We start from the raw sequence: 15,018 nt of genomic DNA, 5'->3' as shown, positions 1-15,018 counted from the left end.
TTATTAAAAGAGCATCATGGAAACTGTTTTTCTGTGTCGTCAGGACTGTCAGTTTCCAGAATGTTAGCTGCTGGCTTGGGTAAGAATAGGACAACTGGAGAAGTAGCTGACCTACTGTCTTAGCCAAAGCTTACCTCTGTGGGGTTGCTTGGGTCCTGTTCTCTGCAGACTCCACTTCAGAAACACAGCTGGCCGCCTTCTCCCCCTTTAGGGCTGTTTCCTTTTTGAAGGAAATTTCTATTCACTGTTGTTTGCTGGGCAAAGCCGTTTACAATACTACCAACAGTAAGTACTGTATTTAAGACTTTCCAGCATGACTGACAGTACGAGGAAAAGTCTTCCCCCCAGTAAGAAGTCCATATGCCACTGTCCTCCACAGGCTCAGACTGCCCCTTGGATGGAAAGCTGTGGTTGTGAGAAGGACCATGCTGGTGTTTTCCAAGGGCAGAAACACCAATCCGCGATGGGGCCACTTGTCATTCCTGCATCCTGACCCACTGTCTTCCTGAAACAGAATTTTCAATACTTTTTTTTTTTTTGAGTCTGTGTTTGTAATTGTTATCCTGGTAAATGAAAAGCCTGGGATAAAGGATACCTATGTCGGTGCTAATGATGTTACTTCAGTGGGTGACTGTGATTAGTGTGCCCGATCGGCTTGGAAGAGAGCCATCACGGCTCGCGTTGATCACACTCGTGTGCTACACGGAGTCATCGCCCTCCCAGGATGTTTGCTGGGGTCACGTGGCTCACACATACCTCCTGAGCCTGGGATGCCCATCATCTCCTTGGATGGATGAGGCAGAGACTCAGGAGGATCCAGTGACTTGCTGGAATCAAATACAGTTGAGTATGACCAAGGTCACCTCTGGATTTTCCATCAGACTCTAGGAGGAAGGACATAGTCTCTGCTGGTTTCACAAAAATCCTTTGTAGTTGGCTTTGAGGGAGTCGGAGGGTGGCAGGCAGGTGCACACCAACACCAGCTCCGCGTGCCTCCTTGCCCCTCCCTGAGGCTCTGGTCAGCAGGCTCCAGTCCAGGGGACATTCAGAAACAGACGTGAGCCTCTGAGGAGGTGTTGGTGGGGTCTGAGGTGCAGAGGGACAGGGACAGGGTAGGGGTGACACTGGTGACTGAGTCTGACTAGAGGATGTGCAGAGCTGGCCTCCATGGTCAGACGTTGAGCCATAACCCGCAGGTGAGCCAGATGGGGCGTGGGTCCACAAGAGTGAGGGGCATGGGGACGAGTCCCAGGGCTCTCACGTAGCTGGGGGCGCGGTTCCAAGGACAGGCTCGTTGGGCAGGCGGGCAGAGGCACCCCCGGGGCTCCCTGAACCCTGGGCTGGTGGTGCTCAGGCCGGAAGAGGGCGGCGGTCAAGGGTGCAGGTTCATCACAGCGCCTCCCACAGTTGTGGGAGATTGAAGCTAAACAGGTTGGTAGGAATGGTAGGTGAGTGGATCAGGGACTAAAGTACAGATGGATGAAGAAGTCATCCAGCGCCCGATTAGGAAGCCCTTCCACCTTACCCGTCGGTCCTTCCTCGGCCATCTCTGCCTCAGGAAGCAAAGAGACCCAAGGCAGGTGCCCGCAGCACACGCTGTTTGAATGTCTCTCTGCAGACTCTCCCAGGAACCAGATAGGAGACTGTAGATGAGTGTTTGAAAGTGCCATTGGCACACTGCCCGTTTTTATCTTGGCAGGTCTGATTTTGTTTTGGTTTGGGCTTGCAGTGTTCATTCATATACTATGATTTCACAATTCTATTATCTTTTTTTTTTTGAGTCATAGTTTGTAGGGACTTATATTACTATTTCAATGCAATTGGGTTTCTTTTTTAGTATTTACTATATTTTCTGAAAAATTAGGCGTCGTTTATCTTGCTTCTTTACTTTGCAGGCAGGCATTCCTCCTCGCAATTCTGTAAGCCAGGTAGGATTTAGGTCTGGTACGTACAGGCCTGGGTTTCCTTTTCTGTAAACTACTGGTCTTTCTATTGTACTTTTGGTTGACTATTTGAGCTCAGATTCATGAAGCAGTGCTATGAATAGCTCCCAGTTTATTTCAGTGAGTGCTAAAACCTGTTAAAAATAGGACCTTGCTGAGACTTCATTTTCTCCTCTGTTTTTCGTAGCTGATCTGACAAAACATGTCTTTGCAAGTCTTTTCAATTTAGAAAGAATGTTGCATTGCCTCCCCACTAATGTCTGATTTTTAAAATTTATTTCTAAAACTCAACATGAGGAGAATGGTATGAGCCAAATCTGTTAAATATTCCTCACTTATTTTCAACGTAACACAAATCGAATATGTGTTCCACACATCACAGGGCTTATGCATAGCAGGGCCTCAGTGTGATTGTTAATTTTATATGTCGAGACCAAAGTACCCAGGTAATTGGTCACACGTTATTCTTGATGTTTCTGCAAAGGCGTTTTTTAGATGATATTGACATTTAAGTCAGTAGACTTTGAGGAAAGCAGATTGCCCTCCCTACTGTGGGTGTGTCTGACTGGTCAGTGGAAGGTCTTAGTAGAAGACGGGCCTCCCTGGCCACTGGACTCAAACTGAATCATCACGTCTTCCCTGGGTCTCTGGCCTGCTGGTCTACCCTGCAGATTGGAGACTTGCCAGCTTCCACAGTCACGTGATCCAATTCCTTAAGATAAATCTCTCTCTCTGTTTCTCTGTGTACACGCACACACACACCATCTGTAGGTTCTGTTCTCTGGAGAACCCAGACTAATCCACTTAGTGACAGTAGCTTTACCCCTTCCTTCTTTCTCACAAGGTTGCAAACCTCTGGTCCAAGTGTGTCCTACTCACCTTTGCAATCTTCCATCCCTGCACAGGGAAGATGCACAGTCATGTTTGTTGAGAAAAACAAATTAGGTTGCTGTTTTTTTCATTTTTATTATATTCCTAGTTTCTTTTCCCTTTTTGACCAGAATTTTATATGTATCCAGCTCAATGACAATCAGTATTCATTAGTGATGTCCTTGATGCAATGACGTTTTAAAGATTATCTCATGAATCTACAAAATAGGTGGAATTATGCTCAGTGTAACTTTGAAGCTGTGTCTGTGTCTTTTCTTCTGTAATTGGTAGTCATCTCTGGTGCGTGAAGTATTGCCCAGCATTTCATGTAAATTAGAGTTTATTTGTAGAGTATTCAGAGAGGCAACCTGAAATTATTAATGACATACAGAGCAGGAGAGGGCATGGAATTTCTGACCTTTGTTTTCAGTTAGAACAGGAAACGCTAAGCTGGCACTATTTTTGTGAAATGAAGTTCAGGGCCACACACCTGTTCTTGTTGAAGGTGTGTGTTTTTCACTGTCATCCTGGTAAACGAGAGACCTGAGCTGAGAATACCTGTCTCAGGTAAAGAGCACCGACCTTGGCCACTCTGCCTAATGGACTAAAGTGCCGTGAGTTAGCTATCCTCGGCATTATTTGCCTGGATGGATGTGTGTTGAGTGAATGGTGACAGGCTGCTCACAGCTCTGAGAATGCCGTTTTCTACTGCAGAGTGGAACATGTCTAGTCACAGAGAGCAAGACCTTTGATAGGTGACAGTGATGATGGTGGTGGTGGTGAATCCAAGGGCCCTTTTCCTACTCCTTTCTTCATGAGCAGCTGAATATGTGTTTGTATATAGTGAAGCTGAGTGTGTATGAATACGTATGTACATAGTGATGGAGGCCTGAATATATCTGCCAACGTAACAACTTGCTGTGCAATCAGTTTGTTCCCTTCCCAAAAACATCTTGCTCTGATTGTCATATTTACTTACAGAAATTTGAAATCTAGGTAACCAGACACTTGACTTGTATTTCCTTGAGGTGGATTTTGTCATGAATCTTAGTCAATGCTTCCTCCCTCCACCAGAAGAACTGAATTTTCAGATAACAGAATTTTTAATGAAAACAAAACAAATAGGCACCATTCTGGTTTTTGTAATCTCGAAGATATTTAAAACCAAGAATTGTATTACAAAGTTTTAGTTTATTTCCTCTCCTTTTATCTTTTTTCCCTACGTGTTATTTTCACTAATTCACTGAGTTTTTTTTTTCTAACTTTGTCCTGAGATCATTCATCTTTTATTTACCCTTTATTAGTTTGCGTGACTATTAAAGTCGTCAGTGTGTTGGTTGTTCTTTCAACTTTTTATGTCGTTTTATCTCATTTCTCCCCATCTACTCACCTAAATGTTGGTGCATTCCTGACCGTGTTTTTTTTTTTTTTTTTGCCAGTATTTTCAGCATGTAATATTCATGCCAAAATATGTTTGGTTTCTATTTCTGATTGAATTTTTACTTATTCAGGTTTCCAGGGTTCTCTCTATTTTTCTGACCTCTATTAGGAAAATGGTGGGGAAAAAATAGACTTTGGAGTCTGAGTATTTGGGTTTGAATCTTTGGTCAAGTTGCTTCTTTAATGCCCTAGTGTTTTGTGGGTCTTAGTGCATAGAGTTATTGTAAATTGTAGGTTTACACTTGACATATAGTCAGTAGTTTAGTTGCATTACTTACCATTATTGTTTTTATTGTTTCAAACAGCTGATTGCTTGTTCCAGTTCTTTTTGCTAAAACATGGTTTTTGCCTCTGAAAATGATTTAGTTTTATTTCACATTTTTCCAGCGGTAGTTAATTTGTGATAAACAAAGGGTATGATGACTTGTGAAATCATTTTCTTTATTTTATAGTCATATTTGTATGTACTGCTTTATGTATGCCCTGCACAGAATTAATGCTCAACAAATGTTTTTATGACTCTGTTGCAGTGCTAACAGCTGTATTATATTTTGTGTAAATTTAGCGTCATATCATTAATTTGCCAACAATATTTTTTCAATCTTTCTATAAACAACGTCAACAAGTATTTTTGTGCTCTGTTTATTTGGAGGGCATGATGCTAGACAATTCCGTGAGTAATAATAAAAGCCAAGGCATCCTTAACACTCAGTACTCGCAAGCGTTGCTCTAAGTGCTCGGGCAGATCAGAGTTCTTGTAATAACCTCGCAAAGCTGGACCTGTTCTGATTTGTATTTCACAGATGAGTAAACTGACCACAGAAAGGTTCCTTGGCTTTGGCAAAAGTCCCATCAATATAGTGACCTAGCAGGGCTTCAAGCAATGCGTCTGGCTTTGGATTCTGTGCCTTTAACAGTTATTCTCTATTTCTACCAAAGTGCAGAGGCCCTGTTCTCGGGGAGTTTCCCGTCCATCCTGCTACCGTGTTTTAATCTATTCCAGAATCTACTTTTGTAGAAATGAGCGCTTGCAGTTTCCTGACTTTTTTTGCTTTCTACTTTGGGACACAAATTTGTTCAGAGCATATATGGTGATGAAAGTTTTTCATCTGATAAAATCTTCACTGTTCATCATTTTTTTTTGTTTTCAATTTTTGTTAGTTTAGTATAATGTGTAGACTGTGTTTAAATTCTAATGGGTTAATTTGGGCAAGTTTTTTTTTTTTTAAGTTCAGTAAATGTAAGCTTATCCTTTTTCGCTCTACCTTTACTGTGACAGTGCTGGGTCTTCAGCGTTCAGCCCCTTCTCTGAAATATCTCTTTGATTTGTAGTGAGAATTGAGAGGTAATCATCACTGAAAGTGAGATTAAAGCAACAAAAATTCCATGAAGCAGAGTTCATTAGTAGGGTGGCATTTCACAGAAAGTTTTTAAGCAAATACGAAGCTGTCATGAGCATGTATGTCTCAGGGTTGACATTTATAGTTCAAGATAATGATGATGAAAATAACCTGTCTTTCCAGCACCTCTGTCTCTGTCCCCTGGAGGTGTGGGTACCTGTCTGTGCAGGTACAGGAGTGAGGGTGTGCTCTCCGCCTCACAGTTCGTCCTGTCCTTATCCTACAGGACAGCAAATAATTACCCACCTCGCTTGCAGGCCCGAGTATGTTTCCCCTTTACCTGGTGGACATTCTCTGATTTTTTTCTGCAGAGAAATACAATGGTAACTGCTCAATATATACTTATGTTTGTATATAGCGTTTTGTAAGGGAGCAAAGATTTTGACAGAGAAGAGTGAATAGGTTTTGTTGTTCTTCCATTTTTCCTGTGTCCAAAGCCGTTTGCTCACATACGTCATTGAGTGTGATGATTTAAAATGTGCCCCACATACCATACATTAGCTTATGGTCCCCCCCAAGCCATGCTGTATTTTGTCTCAAGAATAAGTGTAGTGGTTAATTTTATGTATCAACTCGATTGGCCACAGGATGCCCAGATTAACCCTTTCTCCTGTTGTGTCTGTGAGGGTGTTTTGGGGTGAGATTGGCATTTGATTTGGTGGGTGGTCCTCCCCAGTGAGGCCAGGCATCATCCAGTCCACTGGGGGCCTGAATGGAACAAAAGGCAGAGGGAGGGAGAAGTTGCCAAGCTGGGACATCCCACTCATCTCCTCTGCCCTTGGACTGGGAATTTATTTCACCACTGGGTCCCTGGTTCACAAGACTTTGGACTCAGACCGAATTGTGCCATTGGCCTTCCTGGGTCTCCAGTTTGCAGATGACAGATCTTTGGAGTTCTCAGCCTCCGTAATCATGCGAGCTGATTCCTCATAACAAATATGTATGTATTCTGATTATCTGGAGAATCCCACGAACACAACAGATTCTTTAACTCTTTCACCTTTGCTTGCTGTGACTTGAGAGGTTATCGTAAAAACACACCCCAAAATCCTTTCCTGCAGCAAGGTGACTCAGTCCCTGACTTTGAGTTCATCTTTTAGTAGCTGAATTTTCACAGGTATCTGAAATGGAAAGGTACTAAAAGGACATAAAACAAATCTGATATGATCCTTGTCTCGGAAGGACTTATAATAAAGTTCCCAGGTTACCGTGAGCAGAAGGTGTCTTCTCATTCAGAGGAGATCATGTAAGGTTGGGGGGTATCAGACGCAGCTTCATGGTGAAGGTGATGCTTAAATTTTAGGCGGCTGGGAGAGCACGGGTTTCCCTGCGTTCGGTCACACTTACTTGTATGTACTATGCTCCAGGTTCCAGAAAACTGGAAGGCAAGGCCATTCAGGATACATCTGGGGATATAATGGAGCATTCCATTGGTTTGGTGTTTACTCAAGGAAAAGCCAGTTTCCAGGGGGAAGAGTAAAACCAGGCTGCATCTAAACTTGAGGGGCTTGAATGCCAGTAAAGGGGCCTTGGTAAAGTCTGGAGGAATTGGATGAGCGTGAACATTTCTGAGCTTTGGAAAATTTAAGAATAGTGTGTAAGATGGATTAGAGACAGGATGAGAGAAAAACTAGGTGACGGCATATCGAGATCCAAGGTAACTAACACCTTGGCGGTTTGTGCAGCCACTGTTTATTTCAATTAAAGTCTTCTGTTCTGATTATTTTTTTTAATGAGGTGGTTGAACTAATTTTTTAGGAGGCTTAATCCACTTTTTAAATTTCCTCCTTTTGATTAATTATGAATTTGTAAGAACTCAGAGAGAGACATTAATACAATGAACCTTTCACCACAGGGTTCGTAAATCACTTCATGGAGAATTGTAAAATTTAGGAAAATTCTTCGTAGCAAGTTTATTTTAGTTCACCTGATTTTTCAAACTCCATTTGTGACGTATGGCACTTGGTGTTGGGGCATGTTAAAGAAGAGAGACAAAAAGAAAAAAAATAAAAAAAAAAAAAAAAAGAAGAGAGACAACTGCATTTATCAAAACAATAATGACACAGTTGTGTAAGTTCCGATTTACAGAACATGAAAAGCTGTGTCTTCCCTCCTCAGCCAATACAGGCTGCTTTTTGATGATGGAATGAAGGACTACTTGTGTTTTTTCATCCTGGTGTACTACTGAATCCTGACAAGAACATCTCTTGCTCTTATTATTTATGTTAATCAAATTGCATGATGCACCCTGATTAAAAGGAACATTTAGACCAATCTTGGGATGATTAGCAGGGGTTGGTTGTAGAATGCAAGTTCTAGGCAGGTTGACATCCGACTATGAAAGGGTTTCAGTGATTTGAAACTTCAGTCATATGTCTGTACCTCACTTTCTCAAAAATATTTCTCTGCTTATGTGGTGAGTAAGAGGCTCTACAAGGATGTCATCAGGCAATTGTCAGCTCCAAGAAACAGTTTCAGTAACTATTTATGGCCCGCAGGTGGTGCTGCAAACAGACATGCACTGAAACATGCCGCATTCTTTCTCTAGTGCATGCACGTCCTGTTGCACTGCATTATGTTTCTTCAACATCTGGCCCTTAGTGGCCTTGTCTGATCTGAGCAGTGACTTGCTTCTCAGGACACATGTACTTCTGTTAGGTGATTGTTTCTGTTCTGGAGTTTCCAAGATAATCAATAATAAAGTGTCTATTTCATTAGAGAAATAGGCATTTACTACCCGAATCCAAACTATAGTCAAATATTTTTCATTTTTCTTTTATGGAGAAAGATATAACTTATGCAGTTCTAACCACCGTGCTCTAGAGAAGCATCCTTCTGCTGTCCTAGATCCTATAGCTACTGAGCCCGGTCAACAGCTGTTTTCTCAATGCTGGAGACCCCTTTTCTCCTCGTTCGCAGCTGTGGTGAGGGAGTGACCCATGTCTAAGCAAAGCTGACTTGAAGGTGCAGAGGTTGTGGAGGACCAGACTCACTGTGCAAGCGTGGGGGACGCCCTCCACGATAGAGTCTGTCTGTGTTTCAGATGAGATGAAATTCACTGCTCCAGTTTGGTGAGTTCCAGTTTTCATAAAATATGCACCAAAGTGCTCTAAAAATTAAGAATAATTCAAACAAGTCTTAAAGATGTGTAAAAAGAAGTATATGCTGGAAGAAAAGAATATTCTTTGAATGTATTTAGTATTCATTCAATATATTTCAGTATCTAGGTCAAATCGATTGGACTTGGGACATCAGAATAAAATTAGAGATGCAGAGGTTGATAAAGGAATGTTTGGAGGAAAAAATGATAACAACAATGATAACTCCGATTCTGTTTGGTAACATATATAACATTTCATTTCAAAAAAACAATATTTCTACAATTACTCTAGCCATTGCATTAGGCTCTGTGTTTTAATTCAGATGAAGTAAGAGAGGGTTCTTGGTATTAAGCACATGACCGTCTTAGGGGAGAGAGAAGCACATCAACACTTCACTAGAAATCCCAATTTTCCCGTTGCTAGACTGTGAGGCTGCTTCCTCTTTGAACACATTAAGATCATCCATTAGTTCAAGTTTTTATATTGTTATACTGGGAAGTATGCTGTTTTCCAAAGTGAATGAATATAGCTTCCAAAATTTTAAATCATCCAGTTCTCTTTTTGTTCCTGTCTAGAAGCACTGGCCAAACTCCATTAGCAAAGCATAAAAACTAAACACTGATAATACAAATTACCAAAATCACCTTAGATCTCCAAACGGAGGTCAAGAAAGTAAGACAGCCACCAGAACAATGTTAATTAGTGAACTTAGATCTCCATGTGCCTAGAGTTCTTTTCTATATTGTTAGCTTATTTGACCTCTCAACAATTCTATGAGATAGGCAGATAAATTAAAACAGCTTTTTTTCTAGAAGTGGAATCTATATTCCCAAGGAGGTCTGGTTAAAAAGTAGTAAAATTAGCCTCAGGCCTTTTGATTTCAGATGTCTTGCTCTTTCAACCATTTCTCAGGATGACTCATAAGGGATTTTTTATTTTTTATTTTGGTGCCAGTAGGAGAGCCTCAGCCTGGAATTGGAGAGCACAGCCCTCGCAGGCCAGGTCAGCAACTTCCTAGTGGTGTGGCCCTGTGGCTCCCTTTACCAACTGTAAAAGAGCTTAAACTAGATAATTTTCAGCTGTTAACACTTGGTGATTCTATTCAAAATAATTTAAGAGGTTTCAGAAAAAATTACACCTACAATAATATATTTTATTGATGAAAGTTTCCCAGGATGTATTCTGAAGACGTTAGTTTCACATATGTCAATATATATTAGGTCATAAAAGAGCTTTATGGGTGATTTGGTTTGGGATACACAGGGTGGAACAAAATTAGACATACTTTTATTTGTGGTAGAATCCGCAGTCACTGAAACAGGAGAATGCAGAGGGAGACTGGAAAAGAGCACATGGGGCGAACACATGAGCACATCAGGAAGGCATCACGGGCACCTTCTGGGTGAGACGGTCCAGAGGGTGCATCCTGGGAAGACCCATCCCAGCCAGACAGTTGGAGATGGTTCTCAAGCAGCAAATCATCACTGTATCTCCCCGTACCCTGTCTCTTCCAATATGGTTTTGAGGGGGCTAATGGCTAAAGACTGTGCATTTAAAGACATCTTTGGTGGAATAAGAATTAAAGAAGATTCTTCCCAAATATAACTACAAGCATAAAATTTAGAATGTCTTCATTCATAATCTCCTCAGCTGTTGAGATTATTTTAGTTCTTTATTTATGACAGCGTTGGATGAAAGGATTTCTGACGTTTCCTGGAATTTCATCCTGAGAATCCCTGACTTAATTAGCTTAGCGTGCTTTCTGATGTTGACTTTATGATACAAACCCATTAAATTAAATCTCCCAGGGTTAAGATTTTAGTTAATCACCAGGAATTACACAACAGCCTTTGCCTTCCAGATCACTGGAGCTGTGATGGGTAGTTGCGTTGGTGCACAGTCTCCACAACTCCTGAGGGTGTTTTTCCTTGTTACTATTTTCACCATAAGAAATCTGTGAAGCTGGCCTGAGTGTGTCTGGCATTCCCAGGCCACCTGAGAGAGCTCACCAGTGACTAAGAGAAACGTTCTCCGTGCCCTAAATCACAGGCAGTCCCAGGAAGGGGGCACTTTCCTTCAGTGTGGTGTTGAGGTTAGGGTTATCCTGTTTAAAACGGTATCACTGTGTGTCTGCAATACCTCAGAGACAGATTTACACATGAAAAGCCTCAATTTGTTGATACATAATTTGAAAAAATTTTGTCCTCGTTTCTGACAAATTAATGGAACTTGTCATGTTGCCTTCTTTCAGCATTTTTTCCTCTTTTTTGTATTTCTGTTTTTTGTTCCTGTTGGTGGTGGGGTGCATGGCATTGCTTCATTTACTTTTCAATTAACAGCTTCTTTACAAAGTATACTTGCTTCTTGAGTTATTTCTTCTTATTATTTCAAAAGTTGGGAAGGAGAGAGAATTGGAAAGAAGATCTGGTACCATTTCTGTCAGCTATTATTAATCTCAAGATTCACAGCCCAGTTCACCATAGAGCAATGATTCATCCAGAGGTACCTTGCAATCAGTGCAAATTTAATTGGATTTTACATCTTTTTTAGGGGAAAGTAAGGCCTTCTTTGAAGCTCAGTGTGTGAATATTTATGTGGCACACAGAAAGGAATGGGAAGGGAAGCTCTCTTTTTGTAAAGTGAGGTGTAACATTATTCAGGTGCCTTTGATAAAGACTGGAAGAGTTGCAAGGCAAGCACTCACTTATTCCTATGTTTTTGCATTTTTATATTTATTTCCAAAATCTTACCTGATGTTTTCCAGGCCATGAGGCTGAATAGGGCAGACTGCTTACTATTTTCATGAAACTGACCTCCCAGGGGATCCAAGAGGGACCAGGAACGTGAAATAAGCAAATGGAAAGATAAAAATATGACACTGATGAATGTGATGCAGAGAATTTTACAATATCAGGAAAAAAGAAAAGCGACAAACTCGTCCAGGAAGGCTTTTCTGGGAAGGGAAGACCTCAACTGAGACGTAACTGCAGAACAAAGCCAGCTCTGTGATGGGGAGGCTTCAGGGGCAGCAGGAGGGGCAGTGGCAACGCCAAGGACGGGGTCCCCACCCGATTCTAAGTACCACCGAAGCCACCAGCAGGGTCTCGGCAAGATTCAGTGGCACAATTCCATTCCTCTTGTCTGGGTCTCATGGGCAAAGAGAAATGCAGCGACAGGAAGGCAGCTCAGAGTCCGGGATGTGGCTCTGGTTGCTGCCCCACTGGGCACGAGCTCAGGCTTTGCATGAGGATGTGCTGGTAGGAAACGCGAGCCTGACTTAGTCGTGAGGCGAGGTGTGGGGAAGCTCACCCAGGTCAGAGGAGGGGGACCAGAGTGAGAGAGGAGGTGGGCCGGGAGTGGAAGCTTAGGCTCCGGAGGGTGAAGGGAGGGAGGGCCTCGAGTCCTCTGCACCCAGCACTAACCACAGGCCCATGACTGCGAGACCTCTTCACCCCTTGAAGGGCACCCATGCGTTAAGTTTTAGACCATTTTCTTCCACCATAATAAAATCAGTGAGATGAAAGGAACAGTAAAGAAAATGCAGGGACTGTACTTTTCTTTGTTCTCACTCTGAATGCAGAACCCTGCAGTGGAGAAAGAGGGATCCTGAGGCTGTTAATCCCACCCTTCCTCTGGGCCTGTGAGGATGCTCACCCCGGGAGGTTGTGCTGGGTCCTCCTGATGCCCCTGTTCAGTACTAATTGTATCTGTTTTTATACCAAGTTAATAATCTGTATAGATTATACATCTACATAGGAACACTTACAAAAGAAAACTGAAGTAGGAGAAGACAACACAGGAGTGGCACGTGCCGACAGGAGCTGCTGAGGCCGAGGGGCTGGGCGGCCCTTCTGCTGGGGACCAGGATAGGGCCTGCCTCCGGGAGGAGCCGCCCCCGGGGATTCCACCTGGGTCACTGACCTTGCCTGGGAGGGAGACGAACAACACACATGTGTCCTCCCCTCGCCTCTACCGTCTCCCGCGCCGTCAGAGCGCCCGCTGCCGCCCTTTCCTTTCCTGCCTCGACAGGGGCGTCTGATGCTCCAGCACCACCTCACAGAGCACCCCCCCCCCCCGCCCCGGGTGCTGAGGTCGGGCCTGCGTGTGGCCTGTGCGCCGTGCACCCTTGCTCTGTCTCCAGCTGGTGTTGAGGTGCTGGAACGCAGGAGCTGTCTGGATGGAGACCAGGCCCGGAGGAGCCGGTCCCTCTGCACCGACGCCTGGAAGTCTGCGTCCTGATCGCGTCACAGGCAGAAGACAGAGAGGGAGGAAATCACAGCCAAGGTCAATACAAGAGAAGGTTGGAAAACGCAGTTAGAAGACAGGAAACAGCCGGCCTCGGAGGCGGAGACACATCTTGGCCGGGACAGCAAGGGGGTTCAGGAGGCCCTACACGTGCTCCCTAAGAAGCGGCTTGCCGGCTGGGTGCCCCTGGGCAGGTGACCGCTAGTCCCCGCCTCTCTGTAACGGGAGGTGTAACCATCAGGTGACAAAGACGTTCGGAGCGTCGTCTGTGTCAAGAGTGGATGCGGCACACAGAGCAGTTCAGACGCTGTGCGGCCCCACGTGGGCTGGTCCGTGGCCTCCACCCCTGGCTGTGGGCACTGCGCTCCTCTCCCTCCAGGGCAGCCTCCCGTGTCGCTGCGCCGGCCGGACCTTTTCTCGTTCCTCTGGCCCCGGACCCTGTCTTCATCTGTCTGCACGCGTAGCTCCTGGGGCCCGCTGTACTCGGGTCCCTGGCCGGGTCTGGCTTATCCGGGCTCATGGATGGCACCTCACAGACCAAAGGACGGACTGCCTGTCTCTCTAGGTTGCGGGCTTGGTGTTGCAGGGCCTGTTCATCAGCGGCCTGGGCGGGGCTGGGGGGTGGCGAGGGGCCGCTCTGCGTACGGGCTGAACGTCCAGCAAGACAACCGTGCAGCATCCACACTCGCAACCAGGCGTCTGTCATGTATAGCTGTGGGCGCATGTGTGCGTGTGCGTGAATGTGAGTGCATTAAGGCATGTTTGTGCATGTATGCATGCGTGTGTATGTGTGTGCAGACAACCTGGGGTATGTAATGGTTATTTTATATCTGCGGATTCTTTGGGGAAAACTCTATCCTCGTAAAAGACTTGCTGTTAAAAAAAGCACCACTGGGCCCATGTCGAAGGCATGCGATCCCTGAATACTGCTTGACAGACACACTGCTTTCTGTCCAGGCAGGAGGCGGCCGTAAGCCCTTGAAACGCAAGTGAACAGAGCAAGTGAACCAGGGTCTTTCCTGTCCTTTGATTCAGTCCTTTGAACAGATACATTTTGCACCTGCATTTTCTGGATAATCACCCTAAATTTTCACTTGCTTTGCTGTGGAACTCTGACCATCATGTCAGATTATAAATAATGCCTCTTTTAAGAAAAAATTTAACTGTGGTAGAAAACACATCAAAATTCACCACTGTTAGTGCAGCCGTGTCAGGAATAAATTGTTATGCAACCCGTGTCTGTGATCCAGAACTTTTTATCTTGAAAACGTGAGGCTCCTCACGCAGCAAACTCCCACTCCCGACCCGCGCCCGCAGCATCCTATACTCTTTCTACTTTAATTACGGCCGCCTGACCCTGTGGGGACCCTGAGTACTGGACCAGTGACCGTCCCCCTGACAGTCTGTCCTCCTGAGACCCTCTCGGTGGCCAGAGCTCCGAGCAGACGGACCTCTCCGCGTGGGCTGTGTGGACCTTCGGGGCCGATGCTCCCACAGGTGCCGCGCCCCGCCCCCTGCCCTCCGCCCAGGCCCCGCCCCTGCCACAGCCCCGCCCCCCACCCCGGCTCCACCCCCCGACCCCGAGCTCCCGCCCGTGGCGCCACCCCGCCTGCCCTCACCCCTGGCAGCACGAGCTACCGGACATTTTCCTATAAAAACGTGTTCTTGAATTACACTCGGGGGAGGCTAGAATAAACTTCATTTCAGGCACCGTTTGGTGAGTGGTGCCGGGGGGCGAAAAGTTCCCTGTGCACGTCCTTAAGGAAATGTGTCCCAACACTGAGGAAACACTGACTGACTTCGGCTGGCGCTCAGTCACAGGCTGGACACACTCATGGTTTCCATCATGGCTTTCTTGATATTGCTTGGGGAAGAAAAGAAAACTTCCGAGAAGAACGGTACTTCTGAAGGAGTGGCTTCCTACCATTCGCCTCGTCTCTCTCCTGCCCTCGAGGCGCGGAGCGGGGCTGGAGGCGCCTCCCTCGGCTGCGGACCCGCGCGCTCCGGCTTCAGGCTCCG

General features: G+C 45.0%; 1 protein-coding gene across 3 annotated transcripts in view; it reads left to right on the top strand.

Annotated features, from left to right (window-relative positions):
- The window catches only part of SNTG1 (syntrophin gamma 1), a 460,796-nt gene that overhangs the window by 19,515 nt on the left and 426,263 nt on the right, over nucleotides 1-15,018 (top strand). For 2 of the 3 annotated variants that reach the window (XR_016388569.1, XR_016388568.1), the window contains exon 1: nucleotides 1-15,018. This exon is cut by the window's left edge and continues 19,515 nt beyond it. The exons of the other annotated variant lie outside the window; for it this stretch is intronic. The gene's annotated coding sequence lies outside the window, so the exon portion shown is untranslated. 3 annotated transcript variants of the gene reach the window in all.

The sequence above is a fragment of the Delphinapterus leucas genome, chromosome 17 (genome assembly GCF_059928025.1).
Source record: "Delphinapterus leucas isolate spDelLeu-1000000601 "Yukka" chromosome 17, BTC_Dleu_Yukka2, whole genome shotgun sequence".
Classification (NCBI taxonomy): Eukaryota; Metazoa; Chordata; class Mammalia; order Artiodactyla; family Monodontidae; genus Delphinapterus; species Delphinapterus leucas.
Note: the sequence above shows the minus strand (reverse complement) of the source record. Positions and strands in the feature narration are given on the sequence as shown.